A 22,000-nucleotide genomic window follows, 5' to 3' on the forward strand; every position below is an offset into this window, starting at 1 on the left:
TGTCTAGGCATGCACGGTCTGTGAACAGACTCACAAAAGTGCCAGAACACTTCTAAATCTAGATTGACTGGACTGACTGAACCCTTGTCGTGTTGTAGCTTGTCCACGGACACATAGGGTTGGATGTGTCACGTGACAAGAATTTTTCAGAGATTATCCAGAGTTGTTGGCGGACTACAAGGAAGCCATGCAGCTCGGTACCAGTATCTCACTTTGAAAAGGAGGGGATGTCACGTGCACATCTAACCCTATGTGCATGTGGACAAGCTATCTCAGGTCTAGGGTTCAAGTTATCCTAGGAAGTGTTCTGGCACCTTTGTGAGCCTGTGCGCACGCCGTGCATGTCCAGGCACTTAGGTTGGTTGCATATCCTCTGATTGCACACAGCATGACCATTAACATGACATTCATTACACATCATGAGCATTTTACAGAGGATAGAACCCTTTTTTCCAAAATACGCAATTTTCACTTTATTATTAATAAGTGACTTTTATTGGAAAAGTAAGTAGGGCAAATTGCTAAGGAAATATAAAAGAAACCCAGTGGTCACTTAGTAGAAGCAGCAGAAGGAGCTCATGCTACTTGCAGTGCATCTTTTCAGCAAGAGCGGCAGGAAACCATCAGCGTTTTCAGCCTTCAGTACCCAACGTTTTTGCACAAGCAGATCAGCCCTGGCGTTTTCCAATTGCAGATCAGCCTGGCATTTTTGCAATTCAGCAGGTCAGCCCTAGCGTTTCCTAGCTTGCAGAATTAGACCAGCGTTCTCAGTTTTCAGCATTCCGCAGCAGTAGACCAGATCAATGTTTTCAGTTTTCAGCCCTCTGCATCAGCGGATCAGTCCCTTAGACTCGCAGATCTCCACCTCGGTAGCAAATCCTCGCTGTGTCGCCGAATTCAGTTAGCGTTTTCTAAATCAGCCAGCGTTTCAGAATTCAGCCGATCAGTCTTCAGATTCAGCCCGTCCTCGTCCTCGTCCTCGTCCTCGTCCTCATCGTCATAGTCGTTCGACATCATCGGCAAGTCCATTGCATCTAGACCATTGTACCATATTTGTGCAATCTATAGCATAGACCTCTCTCGCCATAGAGAGGGGGGCCCTTGGAGGACGGTTGAGAACCGTCTGGTGTCGTATTTCTCTCTCTCTCTCTCTCTCTCTCTCTCTCTCTCTCTCTCTCTCTCTCTCTCTCTCTCTCTCTCTTTCACACTTAGTACTTTAGTACTAAGGTACCTAGACATTGTAACAGATTCACCACTTTTGTATCAGTTTGGTCTCATAGGTCATTCTGGCCTCTTGAGGACGTTTAATATAACATTTCATTTCATTTCTCTCTCTCTCTCTCTCTCTCTCTCTCTCTCTCTCTCTCTCTCTCTCTCTCTCTCTCTCAGCACTTTCATTCACAATAGCATTCACTTTGTTTGTGATCATTGCACTCTCTCTAAAGGAAACGGAAGGCTCTCCCTTCTGTAAGTAAAAGGAACCCTTGAGCACAGAAGCACTCGTCTTGAGCAATATCAACACACTTCCGCTGCACCATACAAACAATATCCTAAGGAGCCTTATTAGGCTCTAGAGAGACATGTGGTATAGTTGCTAAAGGAGAAGCCCTATCAGGAAAATCCTGATCACTGCATCAATAAACTTCACGTGTAGGTACGTGTCCCAAAATCTTTGATTGTAGATGGGAAGCGTGTTTGAAGGGTAAATTTTTAAGCCAGACTAAACAGCAAGTATTTCGACCTTGAAGGTGTCTGTCACAAGACGCGCACCACGTGCCAATAGAAAAGAACAGACTGAACAGACTTTTAGCACTTCAATAACAATTGAATTGAAAGAGAGAGAGACAACATGCGACGCGGAGTGGCGGAATTCCACCCCAGAGAGTATTGCCCCAAATCTTGGCGCCCCTTTCGGTATTTCTTTATATTGCTTCAACACAATACAAGCCGGTACTCCAGACTCTGCACCTTCTTGAGGAAGCATGCCAGAGAATGAGCCCTAACCTCATATTTGAAGGCCCTTGGCCTAAAAAGCAATTACAGTGAAAAGCCTTCAAACTTAAAAGCATCCGGTCCAAAAGCAAAGCCTAAAAGCTGCCAGCGTAAATCACGAAAATCCGTACAACCTGCCATGTCATCAGCTAGCGCAAACACGGAAATCTGCCTTCTGCCCTTAGGGTTAGGGTTAGGGTTAGGGTTTTTGCAGTTTTAGGGTTAGGGTTTCTAGAATTAGGGTTTGCAAGTTTTAGGATTAGGGTTTCCAAAATTAGGGTTTGCAAGTTTTAGGGTTAGGGTTTCCAGAAGTAGGGTTTCAGCAATTAGGGTTTTTGGCAGAAATTAGGGTTTAGGCAGTTAGGGTTTCTGGCAAAAATTAGGGTTTAGGCCCTCGGCCACATCTATAAGTTGGCTCCATTCTTTAAGCGTTGACACGTGAGCAGTTTGTTACATCTCCCCTTCTTGAAAGAGAGTAATCGTCCGCGATTACAGCATATCTGCAAAACAATTCAAGTTAGCTTAAAAATTTCCGAGGGACATTCCAAGGGACAATCAATTTGCTCTTTTTATTAAGGAGTTAGCTTCTCCTTTCGGCTGTTTTGATCAAGGAGTTAGCTTCTCCTTTCGGCTGTTTTGATCAAGGAGTTGGCTTCTCCTTTCTGCTCTTTTGATCAAGGAGTTAGCTTCTCCTTTTGTCCAGATCGGAACTCTTGATATTCCGACGTAGTAAAATTAGCCATCACATCCAGACCGTACTAATCTTCCACGGGTGTCTTGATGCACTAAAATTACATACCCAGGCAATCTTCTCCAATTAGGAATATTCAGTAGTTGGCACATCACAAGACATAGAAACATAAAGCCGCCGATGAACACTCCTCCCGCCGATGCAACACAAATGCTTACATATGCATGTTACAAGACATAGAAACATAAAGCCGTCGATGAACTCTCCTCACGCATAACCTAACAAGGTCCGGGCCGGGAGATATTCAACGACTCCCTCATCACTCCTCCCGCATAACCTAAAAAGATCCGGGCCAGGAGATATAGAGGCCTTTTACAACCAAACGCCCCCCAGACCGCAGCCTGCAACGTTTGGAGGTGCTCAGAGTAACCACTGCTCAGACTTCTTAATACTCCTCCCGCATGAACATCAAGGTCCGGGCCGGGAGTCACAACAACAATACGCCCCCCGTAAATAACCACAAGGGTCCGGGCCATGAGTAAAAAAAAAACATCACTTTTCAATCATTCAATACTCCCCCCGCAAATAACCACAAGGGTCCGGGCCAAGAGTATGAACAAGCATTCTCAAACATAATTTCTCACTTCTCCACCCGGGAGTAAAATCACCAATCATTGAAACCAGTATCAAACCAGAGTCAAACAATTCAAATCGGCACCAAAACAGGTTCAAAACAGATACCATCCATTTCAACAAATACCAAACAGGATCACCAAACAAGATCAAACAGAACTCAGACTTAAAAGGCAATCTCGACATCAATCGAGCTCGAAAAGTCGACTGATTTTCCATCTTGAAACCTGCACCAAAAATTAGGGTTAGGTTCCTTCCATGAGGTCGTAGCCGAGCACAGCATGGTCCATCACCTCTTGGACAGACAGTGTTTCTTTGGCAGCAATGGTAGTCCCAAGAGATAGCAATCACACCGAACTTCCAAGGTTATCAACTCGAGAAGAAACATCTACTAAGAGATGTCGAGAAATTTCAAGATATAATCTGCTAGGGTTTCCATGGCAAGCATTTCAGGATACCCCACTCTGCCAGAAGTTGCACTCTGAAGGAAGATGTCAGAAACCATATAACTTCGGGCAAAAATTTTCTTGAAAGCTTGCCAAGTCCTTGGAGTATGCTGCTTGGTAGCTGTAGACATCAACATCTGCATGGCACTTCTTCTGAGAAAAACAGTGACTTGAAACAAATCTGGATCCTTCTCTTGCAAGTGATCTTAATTGGCTTATGCCGTTAAGACGTAAGCGGTGAAGACGGGAGCGCGCCCGATGCGCGATGAAGTAAGGGTGGGAGTGGCTAATAAGCCCGGGTTCGAGCGCGACGTGTTAGGTGCAGCAGAATAAATGTTGTATTTTCTCAAGATTAGTGATCTTTATTGCTCAAGGTTCCTTTTAGTTCTTAGGGAAAGAGAGAGCTTTCCGTCTTGTGGAGAGTGCTATGATCATGAACAAAGTGAGTGGATATTGTGCGTGCAAGTGAATGAGACTGAGAGAAGGAGAGAGAAGAGATACGACACCCAAGGTTGTAAAACCCTCCTCCGAAGGCCCCACTCTCGTCGGTGAGAGTGGTCTATTTTCTGATTGCACAAAGGGGTACAATGCGTATGCAATGGGCTGATGCAATGGGACTATGCCGGTGACGACGACGACGACTTTATGGCTGAGATCTTCTAATCGCTGAATTCTGGGACTGTTTCGGTGGCTGAAAATGACTGTTTTGGTTGTGTTTTTATGGCTGAAAATGGGGGAAACATCTGTAACCGTCTCGGGGCTGATCTGCTACTGTGTCATAGGCTGAAAACTGCGAGAATCCAACTGCTGAATTCTGCGTTTTTGCTACTGCTCAGCTGGTGTTTTTTACAAGGCTGAAAAAACGTTGAATCTGCAAGTGATGCTGGCGTTTTTGTCAAGGCTGAAAAACGCTGGCTGGGATGTATCTGCTGAGGTTGGAAAACGCCAAGCAAGAGGACTTGTAGGCGATGGCTTGCTAAGAGGAAACGCCAAGGGAAGGAGTGGATGGCGAGGGTCTACTGCTGAGGGGAGGTACTGCTGAGAAGTTGCCTGTTGAGCGGGAAGCTCCTACTGCCTCTTCTGCCAGAAAGTGATAACTTGGGTTTGCTTATACATTAACTTAGCAAAATTGCCCTACCTACTTTTGTTGGAAAGTCACTTAAAAATAATAAGTGAAAATAACCAAAAATAGGAAAATAGGCTAAATGCACTAGAAAATTCCCCTAACTGATGCTAATAGATTCTGATGGGAATTCCGATGATCATGCTGTGTGCAACCGGAGGATATGCATCTATGCTAAGTGACTGGTCATGCACGGTCTACGAATAGACTCACAAAAGTGCCAGATCACTGCTAATGTAAACTGACTGGACTGACTGAACCCTGATCATGCTGTAGCTTGTCCACAGACACATAGGGTTGGGATGTGTCACGTGACATCCCCTCCTTTTCAAAGTGAGGTACTGGTACCGAACTGTATGGCGTCGAGGGAGATCGCCAACAGCATCCGGAATCTTGGAAGGGACTCTTCGCCGGCCCACTCTGCTGTGTGGGTCGAGCGATACTTGAACTTCATAAAGGTCTGCAATGCTTGCTTCTTTGGGCCGCACCGAAAGCGACTCAAAGTCTTCTGTGGCTCCTTCGATACTGCAACTTCGTCTAGAGTCCTGCTTCTTTCGTCTTCAAGAATCTCCATGGCTGAAAATTCCTGAAACCATCTCCAACACAAAACCATGAACATACCCATTCCATGTAAAGTGAAGGAAAAAAATCTTGTCTTCTCTAAAGACTGTGCATGCAATGTAGATGAACATAGAGACGGAGTGACAACCCGTTCATCAAACACATGCAAACAATGCGATCGAATCTTTTCTGTTTGATCGAAATCAATCAATTGTGGCAAATCACAATGGAAATGCCCATGCTTGGTGCTCAAACTATCATGTGCTCTTTCGGAAACTGTGTCATGCCAGGGAAGAGATATGGAATGCACCTTCCTAACATAAAAACTTTTTTCAACTTTTCATGAACAATCCGCATACATCCGTGCTCATCCATGAGAGAAACGTGCTCAACATACAATGTCATGTCTAATAAAAGGGATCACATACCGATGCTGACTAAAATATAGGAAACCTTCACGAATGAAACACTCGAACAATGCGTGCGTATCAATCATGCGAACACATAATACTTCCTGTGATGGTTCGTTGGACCAAGGCTCTAGAGCCAAGATCGTTTCTTCCTGAAGGGGTTCTTGGGATCTAGGCTCGAGAGCCAAGATCGATCCTTCGTGATTGATCTAATCTGCAACGAGGTTAGCTTCGCTAGAAAAAGCATCCACTAACACATCATCCTTGTGAACAATCACCTCATCGTCATGCAATTCATCATGCTTGTGAGAAATCACATCTTGATCATACAAATCATCATGCTTGTGAGAAATCACATCTTGATCATGCAAATCATCATGCTTGTCATTGTCATCCAAATCATTATGCAAATCATCATGCTTATCATTATGCTTCAAATCATCATGCAAGTCATTGTCAATCAAATCATCATCATGCTTCACACAATCATGCAAATCCTGTGGGTCATGCTTTGGAGAAGAAGAGACTGAGAGAGTCTCCTTTTCCCGAATCTCTTGCATCGGTGCCGGCACTGGAGACGAGAGTCGCAAGAACTCTTGCATGTGTCGGTCGCGCTGTTCTTGTCTTGCCTTTCTTGTTGCTTCTCTTTCTACTTCTCTTGCCTTTCTTTCTACTTCTCTTTCTGCTTTTTCTTCTGCGTGTCTGCGTTTCATTTCTGCCATTCTTTCCTTAAACATCTGCTTTAACTCCTCCATAGGAGTTAGTGCAATCTTTGTCGTAGATGGGGAAGGGTCGGAAAAACCTCCTGATGGGGAAAATTCTTCTTCGCCTCTCTCATGCTCATCACCTGTATGCAAAGTATCCATTCCGCTTCGGGTGACGACCATTCTGCAATCGTGGGTTCTTAAGTTCACGAGGAACTTGGGTTCTTGAGGGTCTTGGTTTCTTAAGTTCACAAGGAACTTGGGTTCTTGAGGTTCTTGAGGTTCTTGAGTCTTGAGGGTCTTGGGTTCTTGAGGTTCTTGACTTCTTGAGGGTCTTCAGGTTTTCTTTCGCTTGCAAATCGCGTTGGAGAAGGATCTTCTCTTCACCCGAGTTCTACTCCTTTCTGCGGGCGCACCCCTTGGCGGCCTTGCGCTCACACCAAGGTTGCTTTTTCCCACCTCACGTCGATTGGCCGGCCGCTAAGTGCACGGTCCGCTCTCAATGAGTGAAAAGAGACACAAGGGGAGGCTGGACAAGCCCTTCTTTCTTGGGATTCCTGTCACTCTTCAACAAAACACGATTAGGAATCGCCACACCCAAGTAAACTTGGGTTCGTGCGATCGCAACAAGCAAAAAAATTTCTTGTGGTTCTTGTGGTTCTTTCCTTGAGTAATGCAGAACACTTCCAAAGCTCTGATACCAATGTTAGGTGCAACGGAATGAATGTTGTATTTTCTCAAGATTAGTGATCTTTATTGCTCAAGGTTCCTTTTAGTTCTTAGGGAAAGAGAGCTTTCCGTCTTGTGGAGAGTGCTATGATCACGAACAAAGTGAGTGGATATTGTGCGTGCAAGTGAATGAGACTGAGAGAAGGAGAGAGAAGAGATACGACACCCGAGGTTGTAAAACCCTCCTCCGAAGGCCCCACTCTCGTCGGCGAGAGTGGTCTATTTTTGATTGCACAAAGGGGTACAATGCGTATGCAATGGACTGATGCAATGGGACTATGCCGATGACGACGACGGAGATGACGACGACGACTTGATGGCTGAAATCTGAGATCTTCTAATCGCTGAATTCTGGGACTGTTTCGGTGGCTGAAAATGACTGTTTTGGCTGCGTTTTTATGGCTGAAAATGGGGGAAACATCTACAACCGTCTCGGGGCTGATTTGCTACTGTGTCATAGGCTGAAAACTGCGAGAATCCAACTGCTGAATTCTGCATTTTTGCTATTGTTGAGCTTGCGTTTTTGACAAGGCTGAAAAAACGTTGAATCTGTAAGTGATGCTGGCGTTTTTGTCAAGGCTGAAAAACGTTGGCTGGGATGTATCTGCTGAGGTTGGAAAAGGCCAGGCAAGAGGACTTGTAGGCGATGGCTTGCTGGGAGGAAATGCCAAGGGAAGGAGTGGATGGCGAGGGTCTACTGCTGAGGGGGGGTATTGCTGAGAAGTTGCCTGTTGAGCGGGAAGCTCCTGCTGCCTCTTCTGCCAGAAAGTGCTAACTTGGGTTTGCTTATACATTAACTTAGCAAAATTGCCCTACTTTTGTTGGAAAGTCACATGAAAATAATAAGTGAAAATAACCAAAAATAGGAAAATAGGAAAATAGAATAAATGCACTGGAAAATTCCCCTAATTGATGCTAATGGATTCTGATGGGAATTTCGATGATCATGCTGTGTGCAACCGGAGGATATGCATCTATGCTAAGTGACTGGTCATGCACGGTCTACGAATAGACTCACAAAAGTGCCAGATCACTGCTAATCTAAACTCACTGGACTGACTGAACCCTGATCACGTTGTAGCTTGTCCACGGACACATAGGGTTGGGATGTGTCACGTGACACGACGATACCTCAAATAAAATTCCATTAGCTCTGTCTGCTCTTTTGTAGGACCGGTATTCTTTCAGAAAAGCACACGCCTTATGCTTTGATACCACTGTCACAAGACGGGCACCACGTGCCAATAGAAAAGAACAGACTGAACAGACTTTTAGCACTTCAATAACCATTGAACTGAAAGAGAGAGAGACAATACGCGACACGGAGTGGCGGAATTCCATCCCAGAGAGTATTGGCCCCAAATCTTGGCGCCCCTTTCGGTATTTCTTTATATTGCTTCAATACAGTACAAGCCAGTACTCCAGACTCTGCACCTTCTCGAGGAAGCATGCCAGAGAATGAGTCCTAACCTCATATTTAAAGGCCCTTGGCCTAAAAAGCAATTACACTGAAAAGCCTTCAAACTTAAAAGCATCTGGTCCAAAAGCAAAGCCAAAAAGCTGCCAACGTAAATCACGAAAATCCGTACAACCTGCCACGTCATCAACCAACGCAAAATGCGAAAATCTGTCTGTTGCCCTTAAGGTTAGGGTTAGGGTTACGGTTTCAGCAATTTTAGGGTTAGGGTTTCCAGAATTAGGGTTTCAACAATTAGGATTTCTGGCAAAAATTAGGGTTTAGGCAGTTAGGGTTTCTGGTAGAAATTAGGGTTTAGGCCCCTCGGCCACATCTGTAAGTTGGTTCCATTCTTTAGGGTTTGACACGTCAGTAGTTTGTTACAGCGTCATCCAAAAAACTTGGGTGGAACGAAAACTTAAAGTCGATCCAACTTTTGGGGCAGGGAAGCCCACCATGTCAATGCACTATCCTTGAGAAAAGATGTGACCCTAAGCAGCTTTGATTCTTCGGTAAAATTCCCATTACTAAACAGAACGTCGAATTGCTGTAGAAATTCGAGAGCATTATGAGAATCTTGGATGCCTCAAAATGCGAAAAACTTTATTGTAGCGCCCCCATCTTTAGAGGGTTTTCGACCAGCGTCCGTTTTTGGAGGTGCGGAATTTGTAGTAATAGTGGTGATGTTGCCCATCCGTCGTATATGTAAGTGGAAGAGTGGGGGGGGGGGGGGGGGAGGAGGGAAGAGGAGTATAAGGCAAGGGTCTGTGAAGTATCTGTGGCATGGGAACGTTCTCTTGAAGGCATCTACTTAAAAATGCCTCCTAAAAACTATGGGACAGCTCCAAAATTCTGTCGGGAAGGGGCCACAAGCGGATTTTGTGGAAAAGAATGCATATGGGAGACCTGCTGAGGCTACTGGTGTATTTAGAGAGCCCAAGTAATTGTGCACGGCTTATAAATCAATTCAATCATCTGTCAGTTCTTCTTTTGTTAGTCCACCAAGGTACACCCGTTGTCAAACCACATACTGTGTATGCGTTTCATCTGGTTGTCTTTGCATAGAGGGATTGGGAGGGTTCCCTTCTTGAGCAGTGTAATCGACCTGTTCTCCGTCCATATCGGTTGGATCATGCTTCTATTTGCAGAGGGCAATGAAGCAAATTGTGCTCTAATACCACTTTAACCACTTCCGGCGAGTGATCGGACGGAAATACAAAGATAATTGTAATCTACACACTCAGAAACACTTTAGCACTTCAAAACAATTGAATAAAAGAGGGAGACGACCAGTTATGTAATATTCCAATCGGATAGACAACATATGTAATTTCTTTGATTCGTATAGAAAAGCTGATGACAATGACCAAAAACTGTAACCAAAAGTAGGTGGGTGCTACTGCCGCAGAAGGATCTGCCACCCGATGTGAACAGTTTACTCCAACGAAAGAACCTGGCTCCCCATCATCCTACTCAAAGGGCCTCTCTCTCTCTCTCTCTCTCTCTCTCTCTCTCTCTCGTGCGCGCACACAAAAAGTGGTTGTATATTGTGTACAAAGAGACCTCTAGGAATGCTCACAGGCCTATCACCCACATGATGTACAAGACGAGGATCACAATGCGAGGGCTATGTATACAAAAGGTGGCATGTACGGAGAATGCAAAAAAAATCATTGGGAAGGGGCGTAGTGCCATGTGATTGTTAGAGTTTGGGCATCTCAAGTGAATTGCCCAATGTGATCCCATTATTTAGTTTGGCTTTTAGGTATTTATTTTACTTATTTATTAAAGTCTGGGTAGGGCAATTTATTGAGGTTGCTATATAAGCAACCCTCGGCCCCCATTGTATCACAGATCAGTTATTCATTGCCAAGGTTGGTTGGTTTAGGAGACTCTCTCTCTCTCTCTCTCTCTCTCTCTCTCTCTCTCTCTCTCTCTCTCTCTCTTGGTCTCTACGCTTCTGCATCGTTGACTTTGACATGGTATTAGAACTTAGTGCTCCATGACCTTGGGCGAGCAAGGCGTTATTTGTGGAGAAGACATGTAAAGAGAAGAACCATTGTCCTCACCTGGCGGCATTCTTCATTCCCCTCCTCCTCTAGCAGCGTTTTAAAACGCTAGGGAATACCCTTGTGCCGACGCCGCTCACTCCACCCTTTCTTGTTGCCGCTATCGCAGGGTCAGCGTTGTAGCGTTTTACAACGCTACTTGGTGGCATCCCTTGACGGTGAATAGTTCGAGCCCCTACTTGCCGTGCATTTTAAAACGTAGGTACTAGATCCTCCTACATGCGCTCCATAGCCTCCTCCATGCCAACGTTCTTAAACGCTCTACCTTGGCAGTCTTTTGACGGCATCGACCACAACACCTCCTCCTCTTTGGGTACGGTGCCCACAGTCACCCCCACCTTGTGACTGCTCGTTTTAAAAAGTTGTGAGCTAGCAAGGGGTGGGCGGTGTGTCACAAGACGGGCACCACGTGCCAATAGAAAATAACAGACTGAACAGACTTTTTGCACTTCAATAACAACTGAACTGAAAGAGAGAGAGAGAGAGAGACAACACGTGACACGGAGTGGCGGAATTCCACCCCAGAGAGTATTGGCCCCAACCCCTGACGCCCCTCTCGGTATTTCTTTATATTGCATCAACACAATACAAGCCGGTACTCCAAACTCTGCACCTTCTCCAGGAAGCATGCCAGAGAATGAGCCCTACCTCATATTTAAAGGCCCTTGGCCTAAAAAGCAATTACAGTGAAAAGCCTTCAAACTCAAAAGCATCTGGTCCAAAAGCAAAGTCAAAAAGCTATCAGCGTAAATCACAAAAATCCGTACAACCTGCCACGTCATCAGCCAACACAAAACGCGGAAATCCGTACAACCTGCCACGTCATCATGTCAGTGCAATTTTTGGAAATTTGCCGTACAACTGCAACGTCATCAATTTTGCGTCTGTAGGTGGGTCCTGCTTTATTTTACTTCCTTTATGTCACTGGGGCCCCATCGGACGGGGTCCCCATAAGTTGGTAGGACTTCTTCTTCTATTACTTGTTCTCTTAGGGTTTAGGCCCCTCGGCCAGCATCTGCAAGTTGGCTCCATTCTTTAGGGTTTTGACACGTTAGCAGTTTGTGACATCTCCTCTTCTTGAAAGAGAAGGGGAGATGTGACATCTCTCCTTCTTGAAACAGAGTAATCGTCTGCGATTACAACATATCTGCAAAACAACTCAAGTTAGGTAAAAAGTTTCCGAGGGACATTTCGAGGGACCATCAGTGTGCTCTTTTTATTAAGGAGTTAGCTTCTCCTTTCAGCTCTTTTGATCAAGGAGTTAGCTTCTCTGTCACAAGACGGGCACCATGTGCCAATAGGAAAGAACAAACTGAACAGACTTTTAGCACTTCAATAACAACTAACTGAAAGAGAGAGAGAGAGAGAGAGACGACACGCGACACGCGAGTGGCGGAATTCCACCCCAGATTACTACGATGCAAAAATGAACGAACATTTTTCATGATTCTTTTGAATGAGTAATCTTTTTCAACTAGTAAAGAAATAAGATCGCAAGATTGAACAACAAAAGCAAATTTACTAGAACAAAGACAATAAAATCTAAGTAGTTGAGAGCAAATGACACCGTACTTAGCTAAAAGAGAAATATTCAAAGAAATGTGAGGCATACGGATGATATTTAGATTGGCATATTCTAATTCAAGGCGCTTATCATAGATATCTACTTCTAATCCCAAGGGAGTTTGAAAAATCTTAAGGTCTAAAAAGGCACAACAATCACTATTTGTGGTACAGTTAAGTTCACAAAACTCCTTGGGATAAATTCCTCCGCCTTCAGAACTCGAATTCAAGTACATAAAATCTTGAAAGGAAGGAACGTCAGGGACAAAAAGATCATCTACAAAGCGTCTTACATTGCATAACTTGTGCAAAAATATTGGGCAAGTGTTAGCAAGGACAAGATGCTCCATAAAATCAAACTCATATGTAAAAAGATAGAAATTAGCAAGAAAAACAACACAATTGGTGCCCATAGAGATACCAATTCTTTGCTTGAAAAGAGAGTCGCCGATGGTTATATATAAATTGTCCAAAAGAGAATCTAACCAAGATATGATGTCAATGTCCAAAGGCTGTCCCAAAAGCTTTCAAAAATAAAGCATGTTCTCTCTCTCACAAGCTCTCTTTAGTAAACAAAGCAAAGCCTTAAAAAAAGTAAAGCTCTCTCTCTCTCTCAAGCATTGCGTAGACAAAAGCAGCCCACGTATCTGCTTTCCGTACGTTGTTGCCACGTCAGCATCCCGCGATTTGCGCTACCTTTTCCGGCCAATCCGTACGACAGTGCCACGTCATCATTTCAATCGGATATTCCGTGGGACTGTCCATGCCAAAAGGGGTAGTGTGTGTGTACAAGGGCTGCCATGTCACTGGGTTGTGACAGACAAAATCGCTCAAGGGAACAAACTTCAAAGGCAGGATAGCAGATGAGCTCACACCACTACAGCTCAAGAATAGACCAACAGAATTAGCTAAGTACGAGGCAAGAAAGAACGGTAAGTGGACAATCTACAAAGGAGGCAAAGCAATCATTGCACAGTTGCGTGTCCCGCTCCCCTAGGAGTGAGCACTTACTCTATCTAAATTAGCTATTTTCCAAGTTATGTATTGAAACCCCATTGTAGCTATAAATCTTAGGAGACTTAAGAGGGTTTTTTCAGAAGCATTATACTTTCATTTGTTTAAAATGCATTTGGGCATGAAGGCCTTGAAGATTAACCGAGATGTATCTACAGGACGTTAATTCAATCTTTCTCCTCCTCCCTCTCTCTCTCTCTCTCTCTCTCTCTCTCTCTCTCTCTCTCAAGTGTGGTAAATTGGTTACTTTAGTTCCCTCTTGAATAAGAGGTCTTGAGTTCAAGACTCCTCTAATAGATCTTGAAATTGTTCATACAACGTAGAAATTTTCTCTTCTTCTTCTTCTTCTTCTTCTCCTCCTCTCTCTCTCTCTCTCCCTCTCATTCTCTCTCATATGGCCTACAACCTTTTTTTACATGCGCACTCTCACATTCATTCCGGTTCTTCATGTGAGTCGTTTTCATAAACGCTTGCATAGCAACAACAATGTAATTGATCACCAAGTTTTGATTGATTTCATTGAACCTCCCATCCACCCGCATAAACCCGAACGCATATAGACAGGGATGTTCACCTCTCTTGAGCCAAAGCTTGCTACCTATATATGCACGATTGGTGAGTCCAAATGATCGAAAGGCTATAAGCAATTATAGAAATAGGTAGAATTTTGATCATAGGTCTTATGTGCTCCCAGTAGCCAATGAAGGTTCAAACTATCCAGCCATATAAAGCCTTGAGATGTATGGAAGTCGTATGTGCTCCTAGCGGCCAATGAAGGTTCAAACTATCCAGCCATATAAGGCTTGAGATGTCTGGAAAGTATCATTGGAAGTTTCAGAATCATACACCCATGAAAGCGCAATGGTAATATATTCGAGGTCAACCCAAGCCAAATCAAGTGTCGTACTAGCCTGAAAACAGCGATCTCTTTGAATGGCTTCACGCAAGCAATAGTGGGCCTTTCCAGGGATGACAAGAAAAATGCTTATAGAGAGAAAGAGCAAGCTCACCCCTAGGATCGGAGATGGCCGCAGATACAGCAACTCTAGCCGAGGGCCTGCGCTTTATTGAGACGGGGCGACAAGGGGCCGGAGGTCCTTATTTGGTTCCGATGGTCAAAAAGGCCATAGCATTGCCTCTCACACACGGATCTAGGGCCCAAATCTCTTTCCTTTCTTTTTTTTGGGGGGGGGGGACCCCTTGGATGCTCATTGGACCCCTTGGGAGACTGTCCAATAGTCTTCTAGTAGAGCTTAGTTCTCATTGGTTCTTTTATTAAGTGTTTTTAAATTAATTAAACTAGATTTACTCTAGCCTACTTCTCATTGGTCCACTTCCAAAGCCATCCAATAGGAATTGGGTACACCTTGTGGGCATCTGGGCTAGGGAGTTGACATGTGTCCCCTCATTCCCTTTGTGTAAAGGGAGCTTGTGTGTGTGTGTGTGTGTGTGTGTGTGAGAGTTTCTCTCTCATCCCCTACTCCCAAGGCTCACCCCCTCCTATGTAGGGATTGATAAAGACTTTTGGGACACACACAAAGCATCCAATTACCCCCCCATGCTTGACCTTTGGACACAACCTTTGATTTTGGAACCTTTGCATTTTCTCCTTTGGATCCCTACTGTGGCCGGTTGCTATTGTGGCCGGTTGCTAGCTTAACCAATATTCTAGCTTTTTCTCCCCTGGCACTTCCTCATATTAAATGATCAGTTTAACATGAGAAAGTCATTTAGGAGAATTAGATATTGATTATTATGACATTACCTCTCTCTTGAAATCACAGTCGTTCTCGACTATGGGGTAGAGAAGATAAAGCATATTCATTAGTCCTTTTCTTAGCGGGTAGAGGAGCCCTATTTTACCCTACGGCATCATTCCACAATGGATGACTAGTCCATTTGGCGCTTGAGAGCCTGAAGCTGCCACAAGCATGTCTGCACATTAGTCCTATCAATCTTCCATAGTAGAGTGACAAGCTCTACTTGGTGTTTGGGAGACGTCGTCTCCGCAAACTTGATCTAAGCATGCATACTACTTCATTTTTGTGCACAATAAAGAAAAAGAGAGTGTTATAAGACAAAAACTTTGTTCATTTTTAACATTTTGTACATTTGCTTACTCTTGGGAAGCATTGTAAGCATTGACAAGGTTTAGGTTATCCTTTAATTGTATGCCTTGCATCCATCTAGCATCTTCAAAAGGGTAATTCTTAAACTTAATAAGATATCGTCGGATAGTCTTACCGCCTCTTAGTACCTTGTCTTCATGTCGGAGAATGGACTCGGGCTGCAGCACCTCTTCTTGGTCCTCGATCTCCGGTGGGTCTTCAGTAGTTGGTTCTTGAGGTGGCTCTCCTTTGTAAGGCTTTAATAGGCTCACATGGAAAGCATTGTGTATGAGCCAATGATTGGGCAACTTGAGTTGATAGGCCATCTCATTGATTGGCCTAAGAATCTGGAAGGGACCATAGTACCTTTTTGCTAGTTTAGCATAGTACTTTGGTGTCCCGTAGGATTCTTGCCCGTTGTGCCTTAATCGAGCCTTGGGAAATTTTAATAAGACCCAATCATTTTCTTTAAAGGCTTGGGCTCTTCTGTGCTTGTCAGCAGCAGCCTTTTGCCTTTGTTGTGAGAGAGATATAGCATCCTTAATCTTTTGAAAAGATTCTTGTAAGTCTCGGCTATACTCATCTGCAGCGAAGATCTTCCCATGTACCTTAAGTAGCAAGGGACTTTTTGATCTTCCCTCAATTACCTCGAAAGGTGCTCTTCCCGTGGAAGTATGTATAGTGTTATTGTAAGCATACTCCACTAAGGGTAAGTACTTCTCCCATTGGGATCTTTGACCTACTTCCGTTACATAGGCTTTTAGTAGATCGAGAATTGTTAGGTTAGCTATTTCACTTTGGCCATCCGTTTGTGGATGATAGGCCGAAGAGAAGTTTAGCCTTGTCCCTAAATTCTCAAAGAGACCCTTCCAAAAAATACTGGCCATTCTAGGATCTCTATCCGACACTATGGATGTTGGCAAGCCATGGTACTTGAAAATTTGTGAAATGAAGAGGGTTGCCATTTGATGGGCTTTGATAGTCTTTTTGACAGGCATAAAATGAGCTCGTTTACTGAACTTGTCTACTATCGTCCATATTCCTATATTCCCATGGATAGACTTAGGCAATCCAAAGATAAAATCCATGGATATGCTCTCCCATGGTGAATTAGGGAATCGCAAGGGTTTGAAGCAATCCAGGTTGCTTCCCTCTATCAAATTTTGTCTTTTGGCATACCACACATTTAGAAACATACTCTTGTATGTTCACTTTCATGGTAGGCCAATAGAAATATGTTTCAATTCCCTTTAGGGTAGACTGAATCCCTCTATGCCTCGCATAAGGAGAAGCATGAGATTCATACATTACTTTCTCTCGTAGTGAGTTAGTAACGCATAGTCTATTGCCATAGAGAAGATAACGATCTTGTAAAGTAAATGGTTCTTCTTTCTTCCCTAATGCAAGGGCTGAAATCACATCTCTAAAATCGGATCAATAGCATACTCATCTATCATTGAAGATAGATCATTGTGAGTTGCTATGGAAACCGCATTTACTCTCGGCTGTCTTGAGAGTGCATCTGCTCCTTGATTATGCTTACCAGCAATGTGAGCAATATGAAAATGAAATTGCGAAAGGAAATTTACCCACCTCATTTGTTTGTTGGAGAGCTTGGTCTGCGTCATGAAGTACTTAAGACTTTGGTGATCCGTTCGCAGAATGAAAGGAGTCCCTAATAAATAGTGCTTCCATGAGTCTAAGGCATGTAGAACTGCAAGGAGTTCCTTTTCATATATGCCTAGAGCTTGCTCAACAGGGTCGAGCCTTAGACTTTCATAGCCTATGGTGTGCCCTTCTTGAAGCAAAACAGCTCCAAGGCAATCACCACAAGCATCATATTGGACCTCAAATGGTTTTGAGAGATCCGGTAATGTAAGCACATGTTGAGAGATAAGCTTTTCTTTAAGCTTTTCGAAAGCATTGTTCTCCATGTATACCTAACGCTCTTCTTTGTTAGGTCATGTAATGGTCCCGCAATTTGTGAGAACTTTTCTATGAAGCGTCTATAGTATGCACACATACCTTTAAAGCTTCGTAGTTCATGAAGATTCCTTGGTTTAGGCCATCCTTTTATTACCTCTAATTTTGATGGATCCATTTGGATGCCATCTTGAGAGATAATGTGACCTAAATACTGAATCTCTTGCAAGAAAAATTCACTTTTCTTTCGATTTACATAAAGTTTATTCTCTCTTAAAACTTGAAATATTACCTGGAGGTGTTGCTTGTGTTCGTCTAATGAATTAGAGTAGATGATAATATCATATCATCAAAGAACACTCCAGTGAAGGTTCGATGAGGCCTGAACAGCTTCTCCATCAAGCGGTTGAATGTGGCTGGGTTCATTGGTCAAGCCAAAAGGCATGACAATGTATTCGTAAAGACCAAATGTGTGGTGCAAAATGCGGTCTTTACAATGTCTTGATCAACTATCCTTATTTGATGATAGCACTTTTTAGGTCAATCCTACTGAAGTAGGTCGATCCTTGTAGCTTATCAAATAGGTCTTCTACCCGTGGAATGGGAAACCTATTCTTGATAGTGATCCTATTTAGTGCTCTATAGTCGACACACATACGATATGTGCCGTCTTTCTTTTGCACTAATAGCACAGGTGAGCAAAATGGAGATGAGCTAGGCCTAACCATGCCCTTCTCAACTAACTCATGCACTTGCTGCATAATCTCCTCTTGTTGAGCTTGAGAAACTCTATAAGGAGGTTTGTTAGGCGGTGAACTTCCTGGAAGAAGTTCAATTGCATGGTCATCATTACCTCGTTTAGGAGGTAGCTCACAAGGGATGTCGTCAATAAAGATATCTTGAAACCCCTTGAGAAAATTGGATAACTCTAATTCCTTTTGGTTGCTTTTATTTTCTTTTGCTAAAGCATTAGGTTCATTTTGAGAATCTTTAACAAAAATCATGTACACGGAAATAGAGCTCTTTATTGACTTGTTGAAAGCTAGTGTATGTACAATGGGGATAGTGTTACCCATTTCCTTAGCATCTATATACATATCTTTCTCCCTAACTTAAAGGAGATTCTCCTTTCAGGGAATTTAACATTGGCAGCCAGGCGATCAAACCATGGTGCCCCTAGGATTACATCCTCATGCTTGAGAGGAGAGATAAAGAAGTCCTCTTTGTCCACATAGCTTTGGACATGAAGCCTCAATTTCCCGATTAAGGGAGTGACTGAAGCTTCTTGCCCCTTGAAGGCACTGTCTGCGGGTCGGACATCTCCCATCTCGTAGGCTTGTATGCCTAGCTTGGTGGCCAACTCTATAGATTTTAAATTGTGAGTAGAACCAGGGTCAAAGAGAATAAAAGCATCATGTTCTCTTACCTTTCCCCAAGCATGGCATAGAGGAGATCCTTTGTGGTGAGTTTGGTGATTCTCCTCCTCTTGGATTTCAACCAGGTAGCTCTACGAGGATCATGGCGGGTGTTCTTTTGGGGACAAGCGTGGTACGCACGCCCTTGTTCGCTGCACTTGAAACACCGGTTATCCTTGCAATAACGCTCAAGCTCTTCAGGAGAGAGTTTGTTTTTAACTTTGTAAACTCCTTTCTCTTTAGCTTTGTTGGAGTTGCCCTTAGGAGACTTTTGGACATTGTCCTTCCCCTTAGGCTCGTTGGAACCCTTGTTTTCCGTGGGCTTATTATTTCTTTTAGCCCCCGTTTGAAAATTGATTTGAGAGGCCACCATAGTATGGTGTATTACCACCGATATGGTACGTGGCCTTTGGGAGTTGACATACTCTGCCATTTCTTCGGTTAAGCCTGCACAAAATTGTTGCTTTTGCTCTCCAAAATCCAACTTTTTGAAGACAGTGGCTTTGAGTTGTAGGTCCCAAAACTTGTTTACATATTTGTGGATGGATTCATAGGGAGAGAGCTTTAAGCTTCGCCATTTGGTGAGTACTTTGTCTTTGGCATCGGTGGCCAAAAACTGCTTCATAATGGAAGCTCTTAAAGCTTTCCAGGTTTGTGGAGCTTCATCGTTGGCTCGTAGGCTAGACCACCATTGCCAAGTGGACTTTTGAAAGTGCATAGCTACATGGCGTAGCTTAGAGGACTCCGTGAAGCCCTCATCTCCGAACACCGCATCAAATTGTTGGATAAAAGGCCAACACTTTGTCCGTAGCACCAAAGGTGCCATCATAGGTAACGAAGGAGATGCTCTTCCCTCCCTCTTTGAACTTCTTCAGCTTGGACGACCTCTTCCATGTGGCATAGGATTTCCTATGCCTCTTCTTTTTTGTTAAAAGGTTGCACCATCACTTTCTTCAGAAGGTGCAGAATTTGAGGAAGGTGGAGAAGAGGGTGACCTCTTTCCTGCCTTTTCTTGTCTTGATCTTCATCGTCTTCACCATCACTTTCATAAGAGGAAGAGGATGAAGAAGATGGAGAAGAGGGTGTCCTCTTTCTCGCCTTTTCTTCTCTTGCTTTTTGTCATCCCTCTTTGAATTATGGTGTGGAGAAGGGTGTGATGGTCTTCTCCATTTTGGAGGTGATGGAGAGCGTTTAGCCCGCTGTCTTCGTGGAGCCATCTCCCCGAGGTGGCAGGAGACTCACTTCTTTCTCGTTCCTTCGGTGGAGGCTCTTGAGTTCTCCCTTGAGAAGGAGATGCATCATCAAGAAGTAAATTCTTGAGCCCTTCATATGGATTCCCTTCTTCTTCCCGAATCGGAGAGAGACCTCTTTTGGAAGTCTCACAAGGAGGCTTCCTAGGTGTTCTCTCGTCATGGTGAGGAGCTTGGAGAATCCCATGAGCACGGAGCTGTCGTTGCACTTCACTTTGGAGAGATGGATTGCCAATGGCTTGTTGAAGTCTAGAAACAAGATAGTTAACAAGCATCGAGGCATCATTAGTAAGCTAGCTCATTAGCAAAAATCATAGTTATCAACATTAATTTCACTCTCTTTACTATTGTCAGCCATTCTAACAACTTTTAGGTGCACTTCAAGCCCTAGTTGCTACTTCTCTTTACCCCTTTAGAAAAAGCACTCAAGCTATTGTACCGGTGGCTCGAATACCATTAATTGCAAGGAATAGAGAGAGGATCGTTCAACACCAAAACAACACCGGCTCCTGTCAAGCTTCTAATAGCTCAATAGTGGTTAAGCCGTAGGCAAGCCCCGTAGGACTCCACTATTAAGACCATAGCTCTCGACGGTGATGCACCGTTAGCTGCACGAAGGCAGGCGCACTGCAAGGCTGAAAAATCCCTATTCTACTTACTCACAGGCAATTAATAATACCAACCATTTATAGCTAGCTTGAGGACCTCCCTTCTTGAGCCAGAAAAGAGAAACCTTGTGCTCTGATACCAATGTAACATTTAATGGCCTAAAAACTTGTGTGTATCGAAAATTAGCATGAACATAGTGGGCATTTCATTAGAATAGATTCCTAATGAGAATTACAAGAGTGCTGGGTGGGAGAGAGAAACAAAAAGCATAACACCTAGTTAGATAGCATGAATAATACTTTCAAAAGAGAGAGAAATTAAGCTATTGACAACAGTTAAGAACCGTATTTACATGGAGCCGGTCCCCCCTCCAAAAGGTCATGGTATATGGTTTCTCCATCAAGAGAGAACATTGTACAATACAACCATGTGGCATAGGATTTCCTATGGCCTCTTCTTTTTGATGGTTCAAAGGTTGCACCATCACTTTCTTCAGAAGGTGAAGAATTTGAGGAAGGTGGAGAAGAGGGTGACCTCTTTCCTGCCTTTTTCTTGTCTTGATCTTCATCGTCTTCACCATCACTTTCATAAGAGGAAGAGGATGAAGAAGATGGAGAAGAGGGTGTCCTCTTTCTCGCCTTTTTCTTCTCTTGCTTTTTGTCATCCCTCTTTGAATTATGGTGTGGAGAAGGGTGTGATGGTCTTCTCCATTTTGGAGGTGATGGAGAGCGTTTAGCCCGCGTCTTCGTGGAGCCATCTCCGCCGAGGTGGCAGGAGACTCACTTCTTTCTCGTTCCTTCGGTGGAGGCTCTTGAGTTCTCCTTTGAGAAGGAGATGCATCATCAAGAAGTAAATTCTTGAGCCCTTCATATGGATTCCCTTCTTCTTCCCGAATCGGAGAGAGACCTCTTTTGGAAGTCTCACAAGGAGGCTTCCTAGGTGTTCTCTCGTCATGGTGAGGAGCTTGGAGAATCCCATGAGCACGGAGCTGTCGTTGCACTTCACTTTGGAGAGATGGATTGCCAAGCTTGTTGAAGTCTAGAAACAAGATAGTTAACAAGCATCGAGGCATCATTAGTAAGCTGCTCATTAGCAAAATCATAGTTATCAACATTAATTTCACTCTCTTTACTATTGTCAGCCATTCTAACAACTTTTAGGTGCACTTCAAGCCCTAGTTGCTACTTCTCTTTACCCCTTTAGAAAAAGCACTCAAGCTATTGTACCGGTGGCTCGAATACCATTAATTGCAAGGAATAGAGAGAGGGTCGTTCAACACCAAAAAACACCGGCTCCTGTCAAGC

General features: G+C 43.8%; 1 protein-coding gene across 1 annotated transcript in view; it reads right to left on the minus strand.

Annotated features, from left to right (window-relative positions):
- Window positions 1-14,542, minus strand: part of LOC147453072 (uncharacterized) — a 113,803-nt gene extending 99,261 nt beyond the window's left edge. Inside the window, exon 1 of the mRNA XM_086518573.1 lies at window positions 14,402-14,542. The gene's annotated coding sequence lies outside the window, so the exon portion shown is untranslated. The remainder of the gene's footprint in view (window positions 1-14,401) is intronic.
- Window positions 14,543-22,000: the final 7,458 nt, after the last annotated feature.

The sequence above is a fragment of the Adiantum capillus-veneris genome, chromosome 8 (genome assembly GCF_014529385.1).
Source record: "Adiantum capillus-veneris isolate H3 chromosome 8, ASM1452938v2, whole genome shotgun sequence".
NCBI classification, from domain to species: Eukaryota; Viridiplantae; Streptophyta; class Polypodiopsida; order Polypodiales; family Pteridaceae; genus Adiantum; species Adiantum capillus-veneris.